Raw genomic sequence first — 23,528 nt, 5'->3', positions numbered from 1 at the left:
GGGTGGCGCAGCGCCGCCGGCAGTTGGTGCCTCGTTGGCAGCCGCTGACGGCGCGTCGATGGTGCCCAACATCTTATCGACGGCGGCCGATGCCTCTCCGCTCGTGCGTGACGTCCCACCACCGCTGCCTGTATCCCAACCACCTCTTCTTCGCGAGGCACTCTTAGAGCTCAACGAAGCTAGGATGCAATTGGATGCATACCGACGACGGCTTGAAACGTTGGAGTCTATTCGGGAGACCGAACGTCAACATCGTCAGCAACTTGAGGCGACGTTACAATAACGCATTGAGAAAGAGTCTTGTGGCAGAACTATGCGTGCGTGACGATGAGGTCATCGAGGGTTGACGCGTTATCAAAGGACTGCAGTCGGAACAGCTATCCCTCAAACAACAGTTTGTCCAGCTTCAACAACGATTGAACCAGATGAGTCGAAACATGATTTCTCTGTCACACACAGAACCAAATACTACAATGACACCAAACAATACCAACAACAGTACGTTACAAGTGAACGATACAAGAGATGGTTATGACCTGAGCACACAATTACACACATCAAATCCAGTTACGACTGTCGATTAAGGGTTAGGTTACAGTCTGAAGCCCGACACTTATCATGGCTCAACCCCTTTGTCTGAATATCTCAATCAATTCAACTTTGTTGCTAGAGCTAATAATTGGAGTGATGAAAAACAGGTAGTCGCTTTAGCCGCTTCTTTGCGAAAACTGGCAACGAGTGTGCTGAATAACTTTAAGAATACAGAGACTTTAAATTTTAAATTACTTCTTGAAAAATTAGAGATACGTTTTGCTGAATATTTGGGAGCAAATAGCTATTCATTATTTCAAAATAGACATCAAAAACCCGGTGAAGATCTACCTACTTTGGCATCCGATATAGAAAAATTAGCTGCATTAGCTTACCCAGAATGTTGAATAGAAGTTCAGGATAAAATTGCTTATTTTCAATTCATCAATGGAATTTATCACACGGGGGTCAGAGAAACTCTACAATTAGAACGTATTACTTCTTTCAAAGTAGCTCTTGCACGAGCCTTGGAAGTGAAAGTTATTAAAGAACAAAATAAGAATTTGGCTTCTCAACGTTTGAAAGGTTCTTCAAATAATAATCAAAATTCTTCAGAAAAGAGGTTTGACGATGACGCAAAAAGTTCTGACAAACAGGCCCAATCTTTCGATCATCAACAATGATTGAAAAATCTTGAATGTTGGGGTTGTCATAAAAAAGGACACACGCGTTCTCGTTGTCCTTAACAGGAAAACTAGCTCGTTTCAAATTTTCAGGGGCAAATTTAACACTCGATAAAGAGGTTCCTACTGATTTTACTGTTGAATCGGATTATAAGAGTTTGCATGTTTGTAGGGCTCTTCAGAATTTAAAAATTTTTGAATTTGAAGGTAGCATAAATAAAAAATCGTGTATTTTGAAAATTGATTCAGGTTCAGACGTTACTATTCTGAATTCTAAATTTATTACTCCGAATTGCCATCAAATCTCTCTCAATAAAAAAAATTTGAAGTATCCCACTGGTGAAAATGTTCCTCTTAAGTTTAAAACACTTGCTAGAATTGATTTAGGTCAGTATTCAGTTTAGATGATTTTGTTGCAGATATTACTGACAATTGCATATTTGGGTGTGATTTTTTGAATAAGACTGGAATTACAGAGTCGATGTATAAAATTTTTAAAGGTATTCAAGTAGAATCGACAGTGATACGGATGGGCAAAAGTGTTACAGAATTATGGAGTGGGCTGGGAAATTACCAGATCTTTTGAAAGATGTTTTTGAAGATAATTCCCGAAATTTGGATTCTTCACAGAAAGAAAAATTCTCTCAGCTTTTAATAGATTTTCAAGATATTTTTCAAGATGATGATGTTGCCGGAAAATGTAATTTGGTTGAGCATAAAATTGAATTGAATGATTCCAATCCTGTGAAACAGCCGGTTCGTTCTCTTCCTTTTCATGTACGAGTAGAAATTGATAAAATGATAAATGATATGCACAAACAAGGGATTATTGAGAAATCATCAAGTTCTTGGTGTTCTCCAGTAGTATTAAAACGAAAGAAGATGACACTTGGAGATTTTATATTGATTTCAGAAAGTTGAACGATAAGACAATCAAAGATTCATATCCTTTACCTAGAATCGATCAAACTTTAGATAAGTTAGCTGGTAACTCTTGGTTTTCGACTTTGTATCTTAAAGGCGGTTATTGGCAAGTTAAGGTCCGTCCAGAGGGCAGACAAAGGACAGCTTTTTCGATAGGTAATGGTTTATGGCAGTTTATCATTATGGCTTTTGGGCTATGCAATGCTCCAGCTACATTCAAACGTTTAATGGAAAAATTACTCCGTGATCTTTTAAATGAAATTTTCTTGATCTACTTAGATGATGTCATGGTAATGGCAAAATCGTTCGATGATATGCTTGTTAACTTGAGTACAATCTTTACAAGGATTCGAGATGCTAATTTGAAGCTGAATAGAAAAAAATGTGTTTTCTTTCAGCGTGAAATCGAGTATTTAGGGCATATTGTTTCGGAAAAAGGAAAGAGGACCGATCCTAAAAAGATAGAAGCTATGATTTCTTGGCCAGAACCCGTCTGTAAAAAACAGGTAAAAGCTTTTACAGGTCTAGGTTCTTATTATAGACGTTCCATTAAGGGATTTTCGTCGATTGTGAAACCCGTTTATCGGTTAACCGAATAGAAGACTAAATTTGAATAGACAGATGATTGTAAGAAATCATTCTCAAATATAAAGAAAGTTTTATCAACTCCACCCATTCTAGCATTTCCTTGTACCGATTTACCTTTTATTTTGGATACAGATGCTTCTGATCATTGTAGAGGCGCGGTTTTATCACAAATTCAGAATGGGGTAGAAAGGGTGATCGGTTTTTACAGTCGTGTTTTGTCTAAAGCTGAAAGAAATTATTGTGTAACTCGTCGTGAACTACTAGCTGTAGTAGACTCAGTCCAAAACTTTCACTATTATTTATGTGGTAGACCTTTTTTTGTCAGAATAGATCACTCTGCATTGACATGGCTTTTGTCTTTCAAAAATTTAGATGGCCAATTAGCACGCTGGATAGGAAGATTAGACCAGCATGATTTCAAAATTATACATCGCAAAGGCGTTTCTCATGGCAATGCAGATGGACTCTCTAGACGACCTTGTCTAATACATCTTGCAAATATTGCTTCAATGTAGAGTCAAAATATGAGAAAGATAATTCTGTAAGACGTATTATTTTTGAGGAAATACCTCAAACTATATGGAGAGATCGTCAATATCAGGACGATGTTATTCGGCCTATTTTAGAAAGTAAAAAGAATGGAGTAAAATTATCATGGCAACATGTTTCTTCTAAAGATGAATATATATAAATTTATATATCTCAATGGGATTCTCTAGTAATTAAAGATGATGTTTTATATAGAGAATGGATTTCTTCTGATTTAAAAACCAAAATTCTTCAATTAATTGTACTCAGAAACTACATCGACGTGATTTTGGAAGAAGCTCACGATTCTTCTTCTGGTGGTTATTTTGGAGTTAATAAAACACTAGAAAAAATTCGTAAAAGATTCTATTGGGCTTCTTATAAAAATGATGTTGAAAAGTGGTGTAGATCTTGTTCCATCTGTATCGCAAAAAAAGGTCCTTCTAACAAAGGTCACAGTCACATGAAAATTTACGATGTAGGTTTACTTTTTGAAAGAATTCAAATGGATATTTTAAGACGTTTCCCAAATTCTTCTTCAGGAAATATCTTTTAGTTTTAATAGATTGTTTTACTAAATGGATAGAAGTTTTTCCTCTTTCCAATATGAGAACGAAAACTATTGCGGATGTATTTGTTCGAGAATTCGTAAGTAGATATGGAGTTCCTCTTGAAATTCATAGAGATCAAGGACGTGATTTCGACTCTAAATTAATTAAAGAATTATATCACTTACTTGGTATCCGAAAAACAAGAACAATATCGTTACATCCACAATCGAATGGTCAAGTTGAAAGACAAAACAAAACAATACTTGAAGACTTGTCTAAATACATCACAAATAATCAGAAAGATTGGCATCGTTGGTCATTATACCTTTTAGCTTACAAATCTTCGATACATGCACCAACAGGAGTTACTCAAGTCGAGATGGTTACTGGATTTGACTTACGACTTCCATTGGACCTGATGCGTGGATCTCCACCTACTGATGGTCTATTCACCCCCGGAACCTACATACACAAACTCAAGACCATACTCAACAAAATCCACCATTTTGCAAGACTCAACATTGGAATTTCTTCTCAAAGAACAAAGAAAGCCTACAACAGAACAGCTCGAAAAGTTGATTTTCAAGATGGTCAAAAAGTTTTGTTTTACAATCCTCGTCGCATCAAGGATAAAACACCAAAACTCTAAAGTAACTGGGAGGGACCATTCAAGATCATAAAGAAAATCAACGACGTGGTGTTTTGCATCCAAAAGACTCGAAAACACAAAACAAATATAGTCCACATTGACCGACTGGCAATTTATCACGATTGGTAACTCATCTGCTCTGCTTACGGTTATTTTGAGCTGTGGTTTTTTCTCGTGAGCCACAGGGCAAATGCCAGAGCAGGAATAGAGTTGTGGTACCACAGCACATCAACATTCCCACTCTCATTCATAACTTATCAAGTAATACATATACTTATAATCACAAGATCCCGACGATAACGATACAATTCTACTGTCAAGAAACGGATCCTTTGACCGGATGAGTTGAGGATCAACCCGCTTGACAAGTGGATAATTCCTGATGATTCTATCGAAATTTCAAGATGGATCAATTCAAGACACGGACCCTTTGGCCATGAGCGAAGGAACAGCCCGTTTGAAGAGGATGCTATTTTCGAGAAGTAAAAGATTTTGAGAAGACTGTGCTAATTTTCAAGAGACGGGCCTTTGGTTGAGAAAACCAAGACTCAACCCACTTGATGTCATCGGTCTTTTCTTCCCTTTCTTTTTGAGATTGTCGGGACGACAATCTGAAAGACGGGGGGATAATGTTATGCGTGGCTCATCTGAAGAGCAAAAGAACGTTTACGTTGCTAAGCAACCTCTCTCTCGTCGGTGTTATGATTTTTTCAGTTAGTTGTATTAATAGCTCGATTCTAATAATACCTGTTATTAATCTATTTCTGAGTTTCAAAAATAAAACTCGTTATCATTCTTTCATAATGAAGTTGTTATTATCTTTTGTGAGTGTGTGAGTTTAACAATATGTAAAATGCCGTTATGATGATAGTAAGTCAATATATAAGTTATATAGAAAAAATTAAATGAAGACGAATAACCAGCATTGCGGTTTATAAAGCAATTGAAGTCCCTAGGGATTGAGTTAGAACAGATATATAATAATGCAATAAAAATAGATTTATCATTTATTAATGAACAGGTATTCAAAACGGCAAGAATATGTCATATAAAGGTGAAACTCACAATCATTGCAATTTGAATTATAAAAATGCTGCTTTCATACCAATCGTATTCCATAACTTTACAAGCTATGACTTGCATTTTATCATAACAGAAATTGCTACTAACTCAGTATTTGAAGGATAGATCTCTATTCTCGCTGAAAACAAGGAGCGATACATATCCTTCACAAAAGAAGTTGCAAACAGTCGAATTAACTTTCGTTTCATTGACTCCTTTCGATTTATTCCTGCATCTCTAGATAAGTTAGCATATTATTTACCTCAGCTAGATATTGTACAGAGAGAATTTCAGAAAGATAAATACACTTTAGAACAGATTAATTTACTCAAAATAAACGGAGTTGTCCCATATGAATACATCCAAAATTTAAATAGACTAACTAAGACAGAGTTACCATCTATTGAATAATTTCATAGTCGATTGACAGATAGTGATATTCCTACAGAAGCATATAAGCCTGCTCAAAACGTATGAAATATTTTCGGTAGTATTTGGAAGAAAGTAGATTTAGGAATGTATTCTAATCTCTGTCTGAAAACTGATGTACTTTTATTAGCTGATATTTTTGAAAATTTTCGATCAACCTGTAAGAATGCATATGATCTCGAACCTGCTCATTATTACACTCTCCCTCGATTAACATGGCACGCGATAATAAAATATACAAATATGAAGCTCGAACTATTAACAGATATATATAACGTTTGAATCTATCTCGCGTTATGAAAATAATAGTTCGGACTCTTTACATTGAATTTGCAATTACGTCTCCGAGAAAAGCAAGAAGTTGACACGCGCGCAATCTAAATGACAAAAGAAAATCTTTCGAGTGGCAAACCACGAGGCTTACCAACTCGATGAGCTGCTTCGAAAAGCAATTGAGGGCAATCGCATCTATCGGGGAGAGGCCCGACAGTGCCGCGATCACTGCTCAATTTAACCTCTCAGCAGTAAATATGTTACAGGAGGGAAGATTTCTAAGGCTGCTTTTTTCTCATGAGAGAGATAGTCTCATGAGTTGAGCGCTTAGAGATCTGTAGGAAAGGAATTTAACAGGCTAACCACTGAAAAAGAAATTCGTCTCAGGAAATAGCTGAGGCTTTATTTCTACACAGTACTCGCGCTGCTAAGCAAGGTAGGAAAAAGAGTCCTCTTGCCGCAGCGACGAGCGAATTTATACATGCGAAATGGGCTCCTTTCTACGCTTGGTAGCCCCTACAACGCTATTTTTGTCATTGACGCAAATTTTGTATACGTTTTATCGCAAAATGGCTCGATCGAAATTGCGATTATGCGATTTAAAAAATTAAGCTAGAAAAGACGAATTTTTTAACATAAATTGCATCTCGAGGAAAAATCGCCTCTCAAAGTTATAAGTTATACAATTTAATAATCAAATTACGCCGTTTTTACAATAAAATTATGGAAAATTTTTACATGAAAAAATTGCTAGTGGTTAGAAGAATGTTATTCAGATAAAAGATGATTGATGTTGCTCTCTGATTTTGTATAATAATTAAAAAACAGATTTGCAAATTTCTTTTTTAGCGGTTTAAAAATCAGCAAATTAGTGACAATCATAATCATCAATTTTACAGATACGTGTGATCGATTTGCTATCTAACAGTGTTATTTTAATTGTTTAAAAAAATTATAAATTGTTTATTTATTGATAACTTAGGGAATAATTGGTTATCAAAGTGTCAAATTCTTGCTTTTCTGTTTCGATACGTCGAGATAATCGTATACTCAAAATAACAATATTGTTGTTTATTGCAAAATAACTAACAATGTTAACTTGTAGATTAGATTTGACTAACAAATATCGATTTGAGAGTTATATCAATATGAAATTCAGGATCAGCGCAACAAATTTAACTAAGACATACTTTTGTTCATTTAAAAAACTTTATAATTAACGATTTTCTGTTGTAAACAATAAATTTTCCCACGGTCGTGACGTCACGCTCCTTATATGGTAATGTTTTCGCAGAGTTGCCCTAACACATTAGCATATACGTGTGAAAAGCGCCTACGCTCAATTACCGCTTTTCTCTAATAGTCTCGTGTGTGACGGGTTGCCGTTTTGCAGAGGAAAATCAGACTGGACCGTTACATATAGATATGGTTTTGTTCATTTAAAAAGATATTCGTGGAGGTATTAGTCAAAGCTGCAATAGATTTTCAAAAGCAAACAATAAATATATGGGTGAAGAATTTAATTAGGATGAGCCAAACAAAATTTTAATGTATTATAACGTAAACAACCTTTATGGTTGGGCTATGACTCAACCACTACGACTTGAGGGCTTCAAATGGGTTTCAAATGTAGATATGTCAAATTTTTTTAATGTCTCTGATGATAGCGACGTAGGATATATTTTCGAAGTAGATCTGTAGATCAAGAGTATCCACAAGAGCTACATGATGATCATAAAGACCTATCTCTTTGTACCGAACATACTAAACCACCTGGATTAAAACAGAAAAAACTTTTGACAACGCTTTATGATAAAGAACGATACGTTATTCATTATAGAGCCTTAAAACAAGCTCTCAAATATGGACTAAAACTCAAAAAGATATATAGAACGCTAGAATTCAAACAAAAACTATGGCTGAAACCATATGTTGATTTAAATACTGAAAAAAGAAAGCAAGCTAAAAATGAGTTTGAAAAATTATTTTACTAGCTTATGATTAATACAGTATATGGAAAAACGATGGAAGACGAAAGAAAACGAAAAGATATCAAACTGATCAATCAATGGGGTGGAAGATATAGCGTTGAAGCTCGAATTGTCCAACCAAATTTCCATAGTAGTTTCATCTTTCATGAATATTTAGCTGCTATTCAATTATCCTGGACAACTATCAGTATTAGAAAACCTATATACATCGGTCTATGTGTATTAGATCTTTAAAAAACATTAGTCTATGGAAAAACATTACTTTCTTTATGGATATATGAAGCGATTAATTGGTGGAAAATTCAAATTACTTTATACTGATAATGACAGCCTCATTTATCAAATTCAAGATATCGATATGTATGAAATCATGAAAGTAAACATTGATAAATTTGACACATTGGACTATCCTGCTGATAATAAATTTGGAATGCCTCTAGCTAACAAAAAAGTTCTTGGTGTTATGAAGGATGACGGCAATGCTGCTATTATGAGAGAGTACATTGGTTTACGAAGTAAACTATATAGTATCGATATAATAAATAAGGATTTCTTCAAAAAGGCAAAAGGAGTGATAAAACATACAGTAAAAAATACAATCACTCACTCAGATTATCAAAAGTGTTTAAACGAAATGAAAATTATTAAACGTACCCAATGTAATATTCGATCTAAATTACATCAAGTAATAACAGAGAGAGAGGAAAAGACAGCAATAAGCTCTCATGATGATAAACGTTGTATTATTGATAATAATCCGGACAAATTTCCATGGGGGCATTATAAATCCCAACCATTTAACGTATACTTGATTACCACGTTTCCTTAAAACTTTTTCAATGAGATAAACATTAGAACACGTAGCTGTCTGTAGTTCTTGCTCGTAAAAACCTCCAACAATTAGATTGCCTTTGTAATCTCTTAAATGATAAGTGATAGGCTTTGTCTTTGCAACTCGTTGAATAGTATAAATCTCAGTAGACCAGTTAGGAGTGTATCCTTTTTCGAAAACGTTCTTAGACTTGCTCACACGTACTTTATCACCTACTTGGAATTTAGGGCTCTTAACGAAAAGACGTCGGTCGTAAGAGAATCGTTTCAACACCTGCATTTCATTCTCTTTAGTTACATCTTTAGGCTTCATATTTATCGTACGATGTTTTCGATTATTGTAAGATTTCAATAAATCAGCTAGAATGTCGATTTATTTGTAATATTTAGACTGTAGACTGAATTTTTTCCACATAACATTTTTTAGCGTGCGATTGAAAGGTTCATAAATAGATTTATTTTATACTTTGTCATTAGTCTTTGAAAATTTGAATTGTAGAATTCTTTGCCATAGTCCATATATAGATTTCTAGGAGTGCGTCCTTTTTTTAATATAGACTCCATTGCAAAAGCAACATCTACACCAGTTTTTTGTTTCACAGGAACTGCCCAAGCGTACTTTGAAAACATATCAATGACATTTAATAGATATCGAAAGCCTCTGTTCTCTCTCGAGTAGCCTTGTATCTCTAAAAGATCAGCTTGCCATGTCTCGTCTATTCCACGTACATCAACTTTTCTACGGGGATAATTTCGACGTGCTGGTTTATGTAACTCATCAACATTCTTTCATGTTTCATTTTAATCTATTTTTTAAATTGATTTAAAAAGTCAAACGGTCCGATATTTCTTTCTTTCTCCTTATTATTATTATTATAAATATTATCTTCTTCTAACTATTTAATAACTACTCGATACTTTACTAATTCTAATCTTATTGTATCCAGTGATTTTATAAGATCATTTATCGTACTCGTAAGCGTATTGACGTTAGCTTCACTAGTTTTTCGCAACGTTCGTAAGCTTACAGCATCGTTATTCTCCTGAGGATCGGTTACATTCGCGTCGTATTGTCCGTCTTTAGTGATTTTATATATAGGGTAGAGCCTACACCAGAAGGACCTCGATTACCCTCTTTTTTTTCAATATACGTCCAAACACATCAAAACTCACTTTATTACTGAGCAATATTTAGGATTCTCTTAAGATACTTATATAGCCAGCTTCACGTAATTCTTCAATAATTTAATGTATATCATTAACATGACTAGAATTACCGGCGGTTTGTTCGGCAATAAGCAATCTCAATCGATCAACAAGCTCGTTTAGATCATCCCAATATACATAATCAAATAATGTTCCTTTTCTAGCTATTTTATAGTTAGGAAAAAGACCTCTTCCATCAATAGTCGATTTTTGCTTCTTAGCGCTACTGCTTAATGATAAATTTAGACCAATATACTTTTTGAATTTCTTTACATGCTTATTGCGATATTCTCCATTTGTTTCGTATCTCTTTCGATGAGCGTTAGTGATTTCAAGAGTTTTTATATAATTTTCAATATCCGATGAACTGATTAATTTAAAATCAGGTTCTTTACGAAAGAGAAGTTCCATTGAACCAGGCGTCTTGGTGTATGCTTTATCATTCACAGTCACGTTATCGTTTTGGAAGGAAGTTGGAGAATCGCCTATGATATATGTATTTTCATGCAAGCGAACACCAAATTTCTTGTCCAAATTACTTTTCTGCTGAGGTTCATGCGATAGTCGAACATAGTTTCCTACAATCGAATCATCCAATAGTTGTTGTCTCGGTTCTGTAGTTACATTTTAACTAATTTGTTCAAATTTATAGCAGTTGTATCAAGTGATGATTCATCATCATCATCATCATCATCATCAATAGAAATAGCAGACTCAAACGTAGTATCAAGCGGTAGAAATGTAGAATTTAATTCATTAGCAGTACTATTTAAATATCTCGATTTGTAGGGAGTGTGAGCTGCTACTTCTGACTTGAAAACATTATCCAACGCGATTTTCTTTTTCTTTTTCGTTGGCTGTTCCACAGTAGTAGCGTTACTTTTAACAGTAGTTGCCTCTACGAGTTTCTTCAATGGATCAACCATAGGTTTAAAAGTTTCATGTAATGTCTTTTCTGAATCAGCTTTATCACGTTTTATTAGTTGATACTTGCGCCTTATGGTATCACGAGCCATGGATTATTGCTCGAACACCTTTTTTTCTCTTTCAAAATCAGCCATGTTTACGCTTGTAATTTCTAAAGCTAATCAATCCTCATCCACTCACTCCTCTATATTTATAGCAAAAGAATCAAATTCCTTTCTATATCGTTCATGATTTATTGTCTGTCTCTGTCGATAACCAAATACCTATCATTATCGTCTCTCCAACATTTTGAACAAATTGCTATAAACTTCTCAAAAGACATATCTGAGTTAACATGATCATTGTAAATGTCCTTAATATTCACGTCATCTTGTCGAAACAAAACAAGTAATTTTACATTATCTCGAATGAGATGCTTTGGAATGCGAGCGCACGATTGACAGAGATAGAAATATCTACTTTTTTATGTCTGCCATACAGAAGAATGCTCTTACGTTATCTTGCTTCTCAGTGGTTATATCGTCAAAAATCATGATAGGATTTGGTCGTGTTTTATTTGGTGAAACAACTGTCTCATGCTCGCTGAAAGCATGATACTCTATACCATTAATAAGCTCTAATAAATCTTTCAAAAATTTATATTTAAGCTGATTAAGGGATTTTGAGTAGAAATATACGTTTTCAAATCTAAGACCATTAGGACGAGTGATTAATGTTAATAAACAGTTAGTTTTTCCACAATTATAGGTCCAGAAAAAACGGCACGGATACTATTAGGCAATAGTTCGCCATGTCTTCTTTCTTGTTTTTCAGTCTCTACCACTCTATCGAAATTAATGACTTGAAGCTAAAAAGGCTGTTCTTTGAAATCCATGTTGTTGACTCATCATCGATACCTCAATGAATGAGTTTGTTAGGTATAAAAAGTCTGCTTATATATCTTTTATTTCATTAACATGCTGTCTTTCGAAGAAGTATGAACACGTACTATAAAAGAAAGACTGGTGGTAATCTAGTGAAAAAGATTATAAATAACTTGCCTATTGAAGCTCACTTACCTGGATATCAGTATTGTGGTCCTGGTACAAAATTGAACAAACGATTGGTATATGGAGATCCTGGTAAAAATCCACTAGACGTTGCTTGTAAAGAACACGATATTGCTTATGCGCAAAATCTGGAGAATATTGCGACAAGAAATAGAGCTGAAGAAATTTTAGCTAAAAAAGCTTGGGAAAGAGTGCAAGCTAAAGATAGCAGTTTTGGTGAGAAAGCAGCTGCCTTCACTGTAGCCAACATATTGAAAGTTAAAAGTAAGCTTAGTATGGGTGTCAATATGAAGAAAGGTAGTATGAAATGAGGTAGAGTGTTTAAAAAACGCCAAGCACGAAAGAAATGTAGAAAAATCAAAAAGCCGTCAGTTACATTGAATAAAATTATTAAGACAGTCTCGAAAAGTAGTATGTCTAACAATCGAGCTCTTGTAGTTATTCGTTCGGCTATAAAAGGAGCCAAAGAAGTTGTGAAAAAGGCTGGCGGTAGAAGTAAAATAAATTTACCACGTATTTTACCTATTCCCAGTAAAGTTGATGGAGCGCTTCCTTTCTTAATTCCATTATTTGCTGCTTTAAGCGCCACTGGAGCTCTAGCTGGAGGAGTTGCTTCAATAGCAAAAGCCGTTAACAGTGCTAAGGCCGCTCAAAATTAATTGAAAGAAGCTCATAGACGCAATAAAACTATGGCAGCTATTGCTATTGGTAAAGGATTTTATTTGATACCATATCGTAATGGTTATGGTCATCATCTGAAACCATATTCAAGTGGAAAAGGTTTATAAAAAAAAGCTCGAAGTAACTTTACCTAATCGAGTACTGACAGATCATGATATAAGAAAATATGCTTAAATACTAAAAATTGCAAATTTTCGAGGTGTTTTCATGCGTAATGCTCTGAAAGCCGATGGAGCGCGATATAAAGAGACAGCTATTGTAAATTTAGAAGATAAACGTAGAGCAGGTACTTATTGGGTAGCATACAAAAAGAAAGGTGATGAGGTTATGTATTTTGATAGTTTTGGTAATCTACAACCGCCTATAGATCTATTGCTTTATCTCAAAGTTAATAGAATCATGTATAATTATATTAGATATAAAGATTTTAATACATATAATTGAGGCCATCATTGTCTCAAATGTCTTTAAAACAAACTATAGAAAAGACGACTAGTATATGAAATACTCATCCGCAGATAGACTATCATTTGATATGAATCTGTCCTGGAGAATACGAGTACACTGACATTGAGTCTCTCGGGAAAATCATCCGTACTCGAAACATATTATTTTCCACCGATCGAACTGATACCAAACAAAAAATATGTTCTTGGTCTAGTTAAGCTATTGACATTTAATTCAATACCAAACATTGACCTTGTTATAATACGAGGGTGGTCCGATAAGTACTCAGCCTACAAAAGAAAAACGAAAATTTTGGAAAAGTGGCGTTTTATTTTGTAACATAGTCTCCTTTTAGTTCGATACACTTGACCCAGTGGATGCTCCAACTTCTTTAACCCGTCTGAAAAATACGTTTCCTCGAGGTCTGAAAAGTAGGCTTCCGTGGCAGCGATTACCTCCTCATTCGACTCAAATTTCTGCCCGGCGAGTGACTTTTTCAAGTTTGGAAACAAAAACAAATCGCACGGGGCTAAATCTGGAGAATACGGTGGATGGGGCAGCAGTTTGTAGCTTAATTCAACCAATTTTGCTATGGCGACGGCGGAGGTGTGAGCCGGTGCGTTGTCATGGTGGAAGAGCACTTTTTTCTTCGCCAAATGAGGACGTTTTTTCTGCAATTCGACGTCGAATCGGCCCAGTAATTTACCCCAGTGACCGTTTTGCCCCTCTTCAGGTAGTCGATGTAGATCACACCTTGTGAATCCCAGAAAATGCTGGCCATCACCTTTCCGGCCGATGGGGCAGTCTTCGCCTGCTTCGGAGCACTTTCGCCGGGTAAAGTCCACTGTTCCGACTGTTCCTTGGTCTCTGGTATATTCCAGCAGATCGATGTTTCGTCGACTGTCACGAAACGACGCAGAAACTCCTTCGGATTGCGCTTAAACAGCGTCAGACATTGCTCTGAAGTTGTCCCACGGTTGCGCTTGTTGTCCGGAGTGAGCAAACGCGGCACCCATCGCGCCGACATCTTTCTCATGCCCAAAATTTCATGCAGGACATGACCCACGCGGTCTTTTGAGATGCCTATGATCTTAGCTATTTCGCGCACCTTCAATCATCGATCTGCCAATACGAGATCGTGAATTTTTGTCACGTTACCCTCCGTGGTAGCCGCTTTCCGAGAACCTGGACGTGGCATTCAAAAATCGACATGCGACCACGTTGCAACTCGTTAAACCAATTTTTGACGGTTGCCATCGAAGGAGAAGAGTCAGCGTATATATCCAAGCGCTTTTTGATTTCGCTGCGCGATTTCCCTTACAAAAACAAGAATCGAATCACCGACCGATACTGCTCTTTTTCCATTTTTCAAAAATCAATGGACACACTTGCTTTCACACACTCTCAAAAATAAACAACAACTCCGATCCGGCTGAAATCTTGACAGTAACCATCAAAAAGGTTGTACTACGTGATAGAATATTTCTTTTGCAAGAGTGGTGCTATCGGGCGGTGAGGCTAAGTACTTATCGGACCACCCTCGTAAGTTTTACATTGAAGGCCAAGAAGCTATCACTTTAACGACTGGTAGCTATGAAATAGAAGATATTGAAAGCTTTCTCAAAGAAGCATTAGCACCTGAAGGTATATCGTTTAGCCTGAAACCAAATAATTATACTTAGTTAATTACGTAGTGTCATTCAGTGCAGTCAAAAAATACTTTTTGAACCAGAAAATTCTATTGGATCAATTTTAGGCTTCACTAGATCTACGTACGCTTGTTGAAAACGAAACACATAGTTCTGACTTACTCGTCACTATTCTCAAAGTCAATGCTTTACGTGTAGAGTGTAATATTACTACAGGTTCTTACATAAACAATCGCAAAGTACATACTATACATACATTTTTTCCCCCAGTCCCACCTGGATATATATTATAGAAGTTCCCTTTCAAGTCATTTATCTTCCTGTCGCTGTGAGGAGCATTGATCATTTTCAAATTCGTATAATTGATCAAGACGGAAACCTAGTTAACTTTTGAGAAGTCATCACAGTGCGCGTACATATAAAGACCATATCTTAGTAATGGGTATCACTTACAATATAAAGACCGGTCGAAGCTATATTCAGAGACAATAATATCAATCAATAACCGGTCAACAGCGAGCTATCAGACCGCTAACACCTCAGAACATTCAATTTCTGAAAAGCTTGAGACTAAAAGTCGTCGAAAATCGTGGAAAAAAATATTGTGCATATTAGTGTGCTGTAAAACAACAACAACAATACGGAGGGAATTCTAGACATTCATTCAGGTGTCGCTTTCGATGAGTCTATAGCTCATTATGAAGTTCATGTGCCTAATTCATTATCATATTTCAATAATAGTGATGAAATCCATATAGCAATTCAACATCAAGATTTATCTCTGCTTCCATCACGCAGTATGATTCATATTTGTGCTCCGTTGACCAAGCCTGACGGTACTAGTGGAGAACACTTTATTAGTCAACAACGCCCTCTGTCATTTGTTCGAGGAAATACGATATGAAATAAATGCTACTGAAATTGATAAAGTGAAAAATGTAGGCTTAACGAGCCTCATGAAATATTGGGTTTCACACAATCCATGTCAGAGCTCTATCGCTGAATATACCGGATGGAATGGTGATAAAAATGAAGTTTTAATATGTAATGCTCTAGGTTGTTTTGATCTTACTATACCTCTCAGTATGTTGATGGGCTTTGCTGAAGATTATCAGAAAAATATAGTCAATGTCAAGCATGAACTTATTCTCACAAGATCAAGAGATTATTTGAATGCTATTTTAATTATTCCATTAAGGAATCTTGATGCTTCAGAAAAATCAAAAATTGTAAACATTAAGTGTAAGCGTGTGCGAGTGCGACCGAATGACTCTTTGTAAGCTACCTCGTAATCACCGATAGGTTTTGAAAATCGCCGAAGAATAACAACATTGTACTCGTTGGCCCGGGGAAAAGACTAACACCGGCAACATTCAAAACAAAATAACATAACTCAAATGTTTTCTTTCGCTTTTATTTCAATATAGTTATATCTTTCCGGTATTGCTAATTATGATGATTGGCAATTGTGCAGAAATATGCTCGCTGCATTAATTTACAAACTAACCAACACAGCCGCGCCAAAAAACAATTATTGCGCCTGATAGGCAGGATTATTGTATTACGCAATAGCGAGTACAAGAGCTTTTCGGCTAGCACAATAATAAAATAACTTGGATTAAGCCTTTCGTTGGCTAGTAAAATCTAAATTCTTGTTTATGATAAATTGATTATAGCACTCGCACTCGCATTGTCCTTCAAGGAAATGTGTAATCCATTAATAAAATTAATCGCGGCAATAGTAAAACAAAGCGCGATATAATACGTAAATTAAAATGGAAGACACTCAAAAAGAAGTCGAAAACTGGATATTGTCGCTCCAAGAAGAAGAAATTAACGAGTATATCGAGCAATTGGAGCTAACGAAAAACGGGAGTAAGCTCTCGTGAGCTGGACGATTGCAAAATTGGTTGCTAGGCGACTACTCTGCAGCAGATTTCGTCGAAGTTGGCAACCAAAACAGCAACCCAACCCAACCCAACAAGAAGGACAGCCCTACACTCAGAGCTGATGACGTTCATCTGCGCTGAACATACAGTATCCGAAGAGGAAGGAGAGCATCCGTTAGCCCAGTTGATGCAAAGTGCAGAAGTCATATCGCGGATACAAGAAACAGCGATAAATATCATAGATGTATTAAAAAACGGCGGAAATGGTAACAGTAATAAAAATATTACTATAACGGCTAGTGATGGTAGCCAGTTTCAACTCCCGCCTGCATTCTCTGTAATGATCCAGGATCTCATTTTCCGATCCAGAGAAAATGAGAAAAAGCTCAAACTGCTAGACTCGCTAAGAGTCAACGTATCAAGTCTAACAAAAGTGTTAGACAAGATATACAGTAATTGCAGCAATTTTAAAAGCCAACTTGATGACTTATCCGCTAGAATAAGTATATTGGAAAATGCCGAAAATAGAAATGCACAGAAAGATGATGCGAACCATTCAAGTGAATTACGGCAACAAGAAAACACGCGCAGGAGCGCTGCATTTCAGGATACCTTCACCTACCATTACGACGCACTGTTACCTCAAAGTACTCCAGCTGGACCCGGACAGAGGCCCACTGAGGTCACGGCAGGACCCTCCGCCGGACGCTCCCTTTCGGAGAGGGTGGACAGCATCAATTTAATGGAGTTAATGCAGAAATGGATAACCATACGTCGATCACGTGGTCACCCCATCAGACAACAAATCTTTGGTCGACTACAAGGAATATTGGTCGTATCGTCTGAGGATGGAAACTCATGTTTTTCGGAGAGGGTAACGCGAGTGTGGACATCTTCCTGTCGAGGCTAGATAATTTGAGGAACGGTGCCGGGCTCACGGAAGATCAAATGCTCTTATCAGTGTCAGAGCTGCTCGTCGGTCGCGCCCTTATCTGGTACGAGGTAATGAAGGAAGAGTGGTTCTCCTACGCTGAATTTGAAGCAGGCGCACGGAAATGGTTTGGAAGTAGCGTACAACAACAACAACGATTAATGAGGGAAGTACAAAGTCGATATCACGGCCCAGACGAACCGGTTAACGTATACATTATCAATATGATGGGCCTAATGAGACGACTGAATCCTCCGATGGCATATGAGCGCCAATTGGACCTATTATACGCTAACCTCCTCATCGATATTCAGAGCCAAGTGCGTAGGGCTGAAGTGAACTCCATACGCGTTCTGAATACGCTAGCTACAGCGGTGCAGAACACCTTGATTTAAGAAAAGGTGGAACGGGTGGTACCTGACTCCCAATCGACCGTGTATCCGGAGTTAGCATACCACCCTCACGCCGTCGGACGCAAGGGCCACAAGAGCAAGGTACCAGCAATATCCAACGATAAGCAAGAGATTAGTGATCGGTTAGATCGTATGGAAAAAGTGCTGGAAAAAGTAACGCACCAGGTCGTCTATACACCGTCACCATCGAGGGTGACATCTGGTCTGAGCATTGACGCGGCTGATAGCGGAAGAGAAACGAGAGGAGAGAGTATGATCTGTTAATTGTCGAAGTCCTCTGGGCTGGTAGGTTGATCGTCTTTCTGCCGGCCGGTGACCTCCTTGGATATGGCGTAACTGGTGGACAAAGGGCCGCTCTCGAGAATACTTTGCTGAACGCACCAGCTGGTATGCTCTCGCTCGACTCTGCTTCTCACACCCTCCCCACTCACTTGCCTAATCGGCTGCACGTGGCACCGCCAAGCGTGGTCAGTGTCGCGCGCCTAGCTGCTATATAGTTGCATTATAGCAACACTCTCTCTCTCTCTCTCTCTCTCTCTCTATCACTTTCGGTATCTGACGAGTTGTTGCGCGCTCCTGGCCACTAATACTGCCGCTGCTCTCTCTTTCTTTCTTTATGAAGAGAGAAACAGATGCTGAAAGAAAAGATGGCATCAGGCACGAAACATACGTGCGCCAGATGACCGCCATGAGCCCTTGCCGATGTGGGAGAGAGAGAAGGGACGCACGGTGTAGGCCATGACCAGCCTACACCGTTACACGGCTGATAAATTTTGATATAAAAGTTGAACCTTTTATTGACCAATTCAAAACGTGTAATTGTTAGTGTGAAATTTACAAAATAAAAATTATGTGAAGTGTAGGGTGTTGTATGAGTGTGTTGGCTCGGCACTCAAAATTAATTAACAAAAATTAAGTTGCGAAGTTATTCATAATACGTTAATGAACAATTACAAAGAAATTGATAATCTCAAATAAATAATGAAATTAATACTAGAGTCGCGCGAGCGCTAATCAGTACTCCTCATTGCTTTTACGATAATGTTGAAATTGAATTAAAAACTGACACGCAATACCTTCCGTTAAATATTGGGAGGAATTTCTTAAAAATTAAGGCTGGCTGAATTAGAAATCTTGTGGTACTCACTCTAGGGTAATGGAGGTGAAATTCCGAGCTTATAATAGTATCTTAGTTTCCCAGGGCTTCCAATAAATATATATAATTTTCTACAAATGTTCCGGCAATTCCACAGGCAATTATTAATTGTAAAAATTATTCTGATAGCCCAATAAATCCTGGATAATTGTTTTACAATTTCTAAAAATTAATGACAATGAGCACGAGCGAGCTATGATGCTAACACTTTAATTTTAATTTACGAATATTAATTATTTTATAATTAATAAATTAATTATAAAAACTTAGAAAATTGATAGCTGGAACCAGACGTCCAATATATTATAAAACCATCGGCACATTCTCGGCCTTCTCTCTCTTATCATTTATTTTCTAGCCGTAGATCTTAGCAGTATTAATTCGAAGTAGCGAGATTTTATTAATTAGCACTGTCCTTTTCTCATATGATTTGGCTTTTAGTCTATCTCTTACTAAGCCTCGTTAAAGTAAATGCGATGCGCCCTTCTTGTTAATTTATTAAGCTATCTCTTTCTAATTCCTTTACATTAGACTATATAGTTGAGCGTGGCTAGCGCAGCATAGGCTTGCATAGGAATAAGTTAGCTAGGAAATATTTCGATTTATATTTCGAATATCATGTAATTTATGTTTGCTCATTTTATGTGATAATTATTTTCTTCGCATTGCAGCCAGACTTCATGTTGTTGAATTTATCCATTTTCTGCGTTGATGATGTTGCTGTTGGCTGTACCGTCGGTTGACGAAACAATTCTCAGGCGCACTTTTTTGGTCTATCCTTACGGAAAATAACCGGGACGTGCGTCACCACTATCGCGGGAAATTTTTTTTTCGGCGACGGAGGATCGAAGCTTTATTTTACTATACCACACACTAGGCAATACAGCAATGCTTCGCGTTATTTTACAACACTTTTGGCAATAAAATAACGTAAAGGGGGGCCTATCTAATATGCACTCGAGCACACGCTTGGCAATCGAGTGTAACTATCTAAGAAAGAAAAACCCGTACGCGAAACTAGGAAAGAAAAGAGTAAGGAGAGAAAAGTTAATGGAAAGTAGATAGACTAAATTTTTTTATTTAATTTTTCTTACTCACTTTTTATAATAGTTTTCCCACATACACTGAAAAATTAACTGGAACTTGAACGGACGAAGTCGAAAAATTAACTGGAACTTGAACAGACGAAGTCGAAAAATCAACTGGAACTTGAATAAACGAACTCGAAAAAGTAACACAAACTGAACGAATTAGAGAAACTAGAAAAATCTGAGCGAACTGGAAAACAACTGCCCAATTTTCTTGAAAAGCTCTCTTTTATACTTTTCGCAAGAGACTCCCACTCGAAAATCTTTGTCATTTTTGGGCAGGAAGAACTCAAATTTTCCCAACTTAATTGGTTGGAAAATTTGGGGAGTGTCTCAAGCGTAAGCAAAATTCGAACCCTAATTGGCCGGGGGCGGAGTTTGCTGGAGTGGCCTCATTTAGGTGGTTTGGGCCTTCTTCACATAGATGGCCATCTATATACTATTTTGACCTTTAATTATTTAAACTAATTTTATTTAAATTCAATTGTGTGTGTAGTACTCTAATTTTACAAAAATATCTCTTAATCTATAATAAAACTAAAGTACAGAACAAAAGTTAAGAATTATATTTATCCGAAAACAACCAAGATATTAATAGTTTTAACTATTAATTAATTCTTAAAAAACCTTAAGAAATGCTGAAAAATCAGAGTTAATTATAATAAATATAGTCATTAACTTTCGTTCAAGCCATTCTTATATTTTCTAAAGCAAAGTTGAGCGCATTCAACAATTAAACATACAAAATTCGTAAAAAGAAAATCTTAATAAATACGGAAAGATAATGAATTATTCCCATATTTATTTTAGGAATAAAATTAAAACATATCCGAGCAACAAACAAAAACTATGAATTAAAATAGTCCTTGTTGATTACTCGAATGTTACTTACAATAGATAAATTTCGCAATTTTTTAAGAGACTTGCAAGCAAATGCGCTTCCTTTAATTTAAAAGAAATTAGTAATATTGAGAATAAATTATTTAAGATAAAATAATAGTACTATCGGCAGGATGCACATGTGCACTGCAGATCTCTACTTTCTAAAGATGCTCGCAATCTGTCTACTCCGGATGGTCCGATCGTAAAATCGCTAAGATTGTTTTCAACATCCGAAGATTGCTAGATGCGCGAGCCGAAAATTGCCGTTCACAGAAAAAATTTTCCTTATTCGGCTGTACTCAGTTTTTCATCTTAATTTACGAGCTAAGTGTGTGGCCGGTATTTTTTATCTTTTTTTATTTTTGAGCCGCCTTTATATGGCATAAGGCAGTGATAATTCGAGGAATGGTCGACAGTATTAGTTTTATTTATTAATTATTAGTAATGCTGGTGCTCATCGTATTACAGCATATGAAAAAAATTAAAAATAAAATTATTTAATATTGTTAATAATTTTCTAATTTTTGACGCTTATCCAATGCGGAGTACGGAGAGTAGTCGTTGGCTTTCTGAATAGTTTAAGTTAATTTACTAATTAAATTATTAGTCAATACATTTTCAAATAATCCAAACAGTCCGTTACAATATAAATAGGAACATATGTATGCTTCGTATGAAATTCTTTGTATAATAAAACTGAGAGTTCTCGAAGTAACCGTGTACTATGCTGATAACGACGACGATGACGAAAACCAGACTTAAAGTAACGTAAAAAGAATGCGATCGAAAACCAAACAAGAAATTTTAAGTACGTGAGAGAGAGAGAAGGACATTAAATTTGAAATTTAGTATTACTCTCTCTTTCATATACATACACGTACATACGTATACATATATAACGAATAATAATATTACATTAATAAATTGATAAATTATCTATTTAAAATTTTATCAGTTGTCACGGTGTAGGCTGATCATGTCCTACACCGTGCGTCCTTTCTCTCTCTCCGACATTTGCAAGGGCTCATGGCAGGTATCTAGCGCACGTATATTTTTCGTGCATGATGCCAGTCTTTTGTTTCAGCATCGGTTTCTCTCTTCCACGAGAAAGAAAGAGAGAGCAGCAGCAGTACTAGTGAGCAGGAGCTCGCGACAACTTGCGCTCTCGTCAGTCACCGAAAGTGATAGAGCGAGAGAGAGAGAGAGAGAGCGAGAGAGAAAGAGAGTGCAGCTATAGTGCGGCTAGGCGCGCGACACTGGCTACGCTTGGTGGTGCCGCGTGCCGCCAATTAGGCAGTGAAAAGCAGTCTCTCACGCACTATTGAGTCGTTTTCTCGTGAGCATTAAGGAAGTGACCTCGCGAGCGAGAGTATACCAGCTTGACGCACCGCCACAGTATTTTCGAGATCAACGTGCCAGCCCAACGGACTTCACCGATTACACAGGTCATCCTCTCACCTCTTGTTTCTCTTTCATAATCGGTACAACCCATTTTGCTATTCGCGACTTGTGCGCTGTGCCAAGCTCTCGCGGGCCGGCATGGCTAAACTAGTGGCTAACTTTTCTTTTATTTATTGTGTATCGAGTCGGTGATGAGAAGGCAAGGCGCTCACGTGCCGGCCATCTCATTTAGTTGATAAGTAGTTAATGTGTATTTGATAAAGTGTTTTAATTGTCATCGCTCAAGGTAGCGATTTTATAATAAATATATTTCGTTGGTAAAAGGTGAGAGTAATTATTGCGATCGCCTTTCGTCTTCTGCCTTGCTGGGAGGCCTCGAGGCCTACCTCCCTCTCTCGATTTCTTTAAGGGAGAATTGTTGCCTCTTGTTTGACCGGTGACCGTCTCTGGAACCTTTCGAGGTCGACCTCAACCTCTTTTGGTTGGGGCAGATACGGGCAAATCTGTCGTCTCGGTGGGATCGTTATATGGACCGGCATATTTTGGCGCCATTTTGGCGCCTTGAGCAACCGAAGAGAGAATCCTGTTCCTTCCAAACCTAATCTCAGATCTTAAACACCGGTTGCCGTCTCTTCTGGTCATAATAAGCTGCTTGACGCGCAACTTCCTCCTGTGACTTAGATTTGGTCCGCTTCCAGAAATTAGGGAGCCTCTCCATATGTTCAGCCCAATCTACTACAGCTTAACCCTCAGAACACTCAAAGACTTG

The 23,528-nt window shown here is 36.9% G+C and overlaps 1 protein-coding gene across 3 annotated transcripts in view; it reads left to right on the top strand.

Annotated features, from left to right (window-relative positions):
* LOC131673252 (uncharacterized) overlaps positions 1-23,528 on the top strand; it is a 1,160,519-nt gene that overhangs the window by 113,696 nt on the left and 1,023,295 nt on the right. The window lies entirely within an intron of this gene.

This window comes from Phymastichus coffea, unplaced genomic scaffold (assembly GCF_024137745.1).
Source record: "Phymastichus coffea isolate CEN01 unplaced genomic scaffold, Cenicafe_Pcof_1.1 PCOF00013, whole genome shotgun sequence".
Lineage (NCBI taxonomy): Eukaryota > Metazoa > Arthropoda > Insecta > Hymenoptera > Eulophidae > Phymastichus > Phymastichus coffea.
The sequence above is the reverse complement of the archived record's forward strand: the minus strand, read 5'-3'. Positions and strand labels throughout refer to the sequence as shown.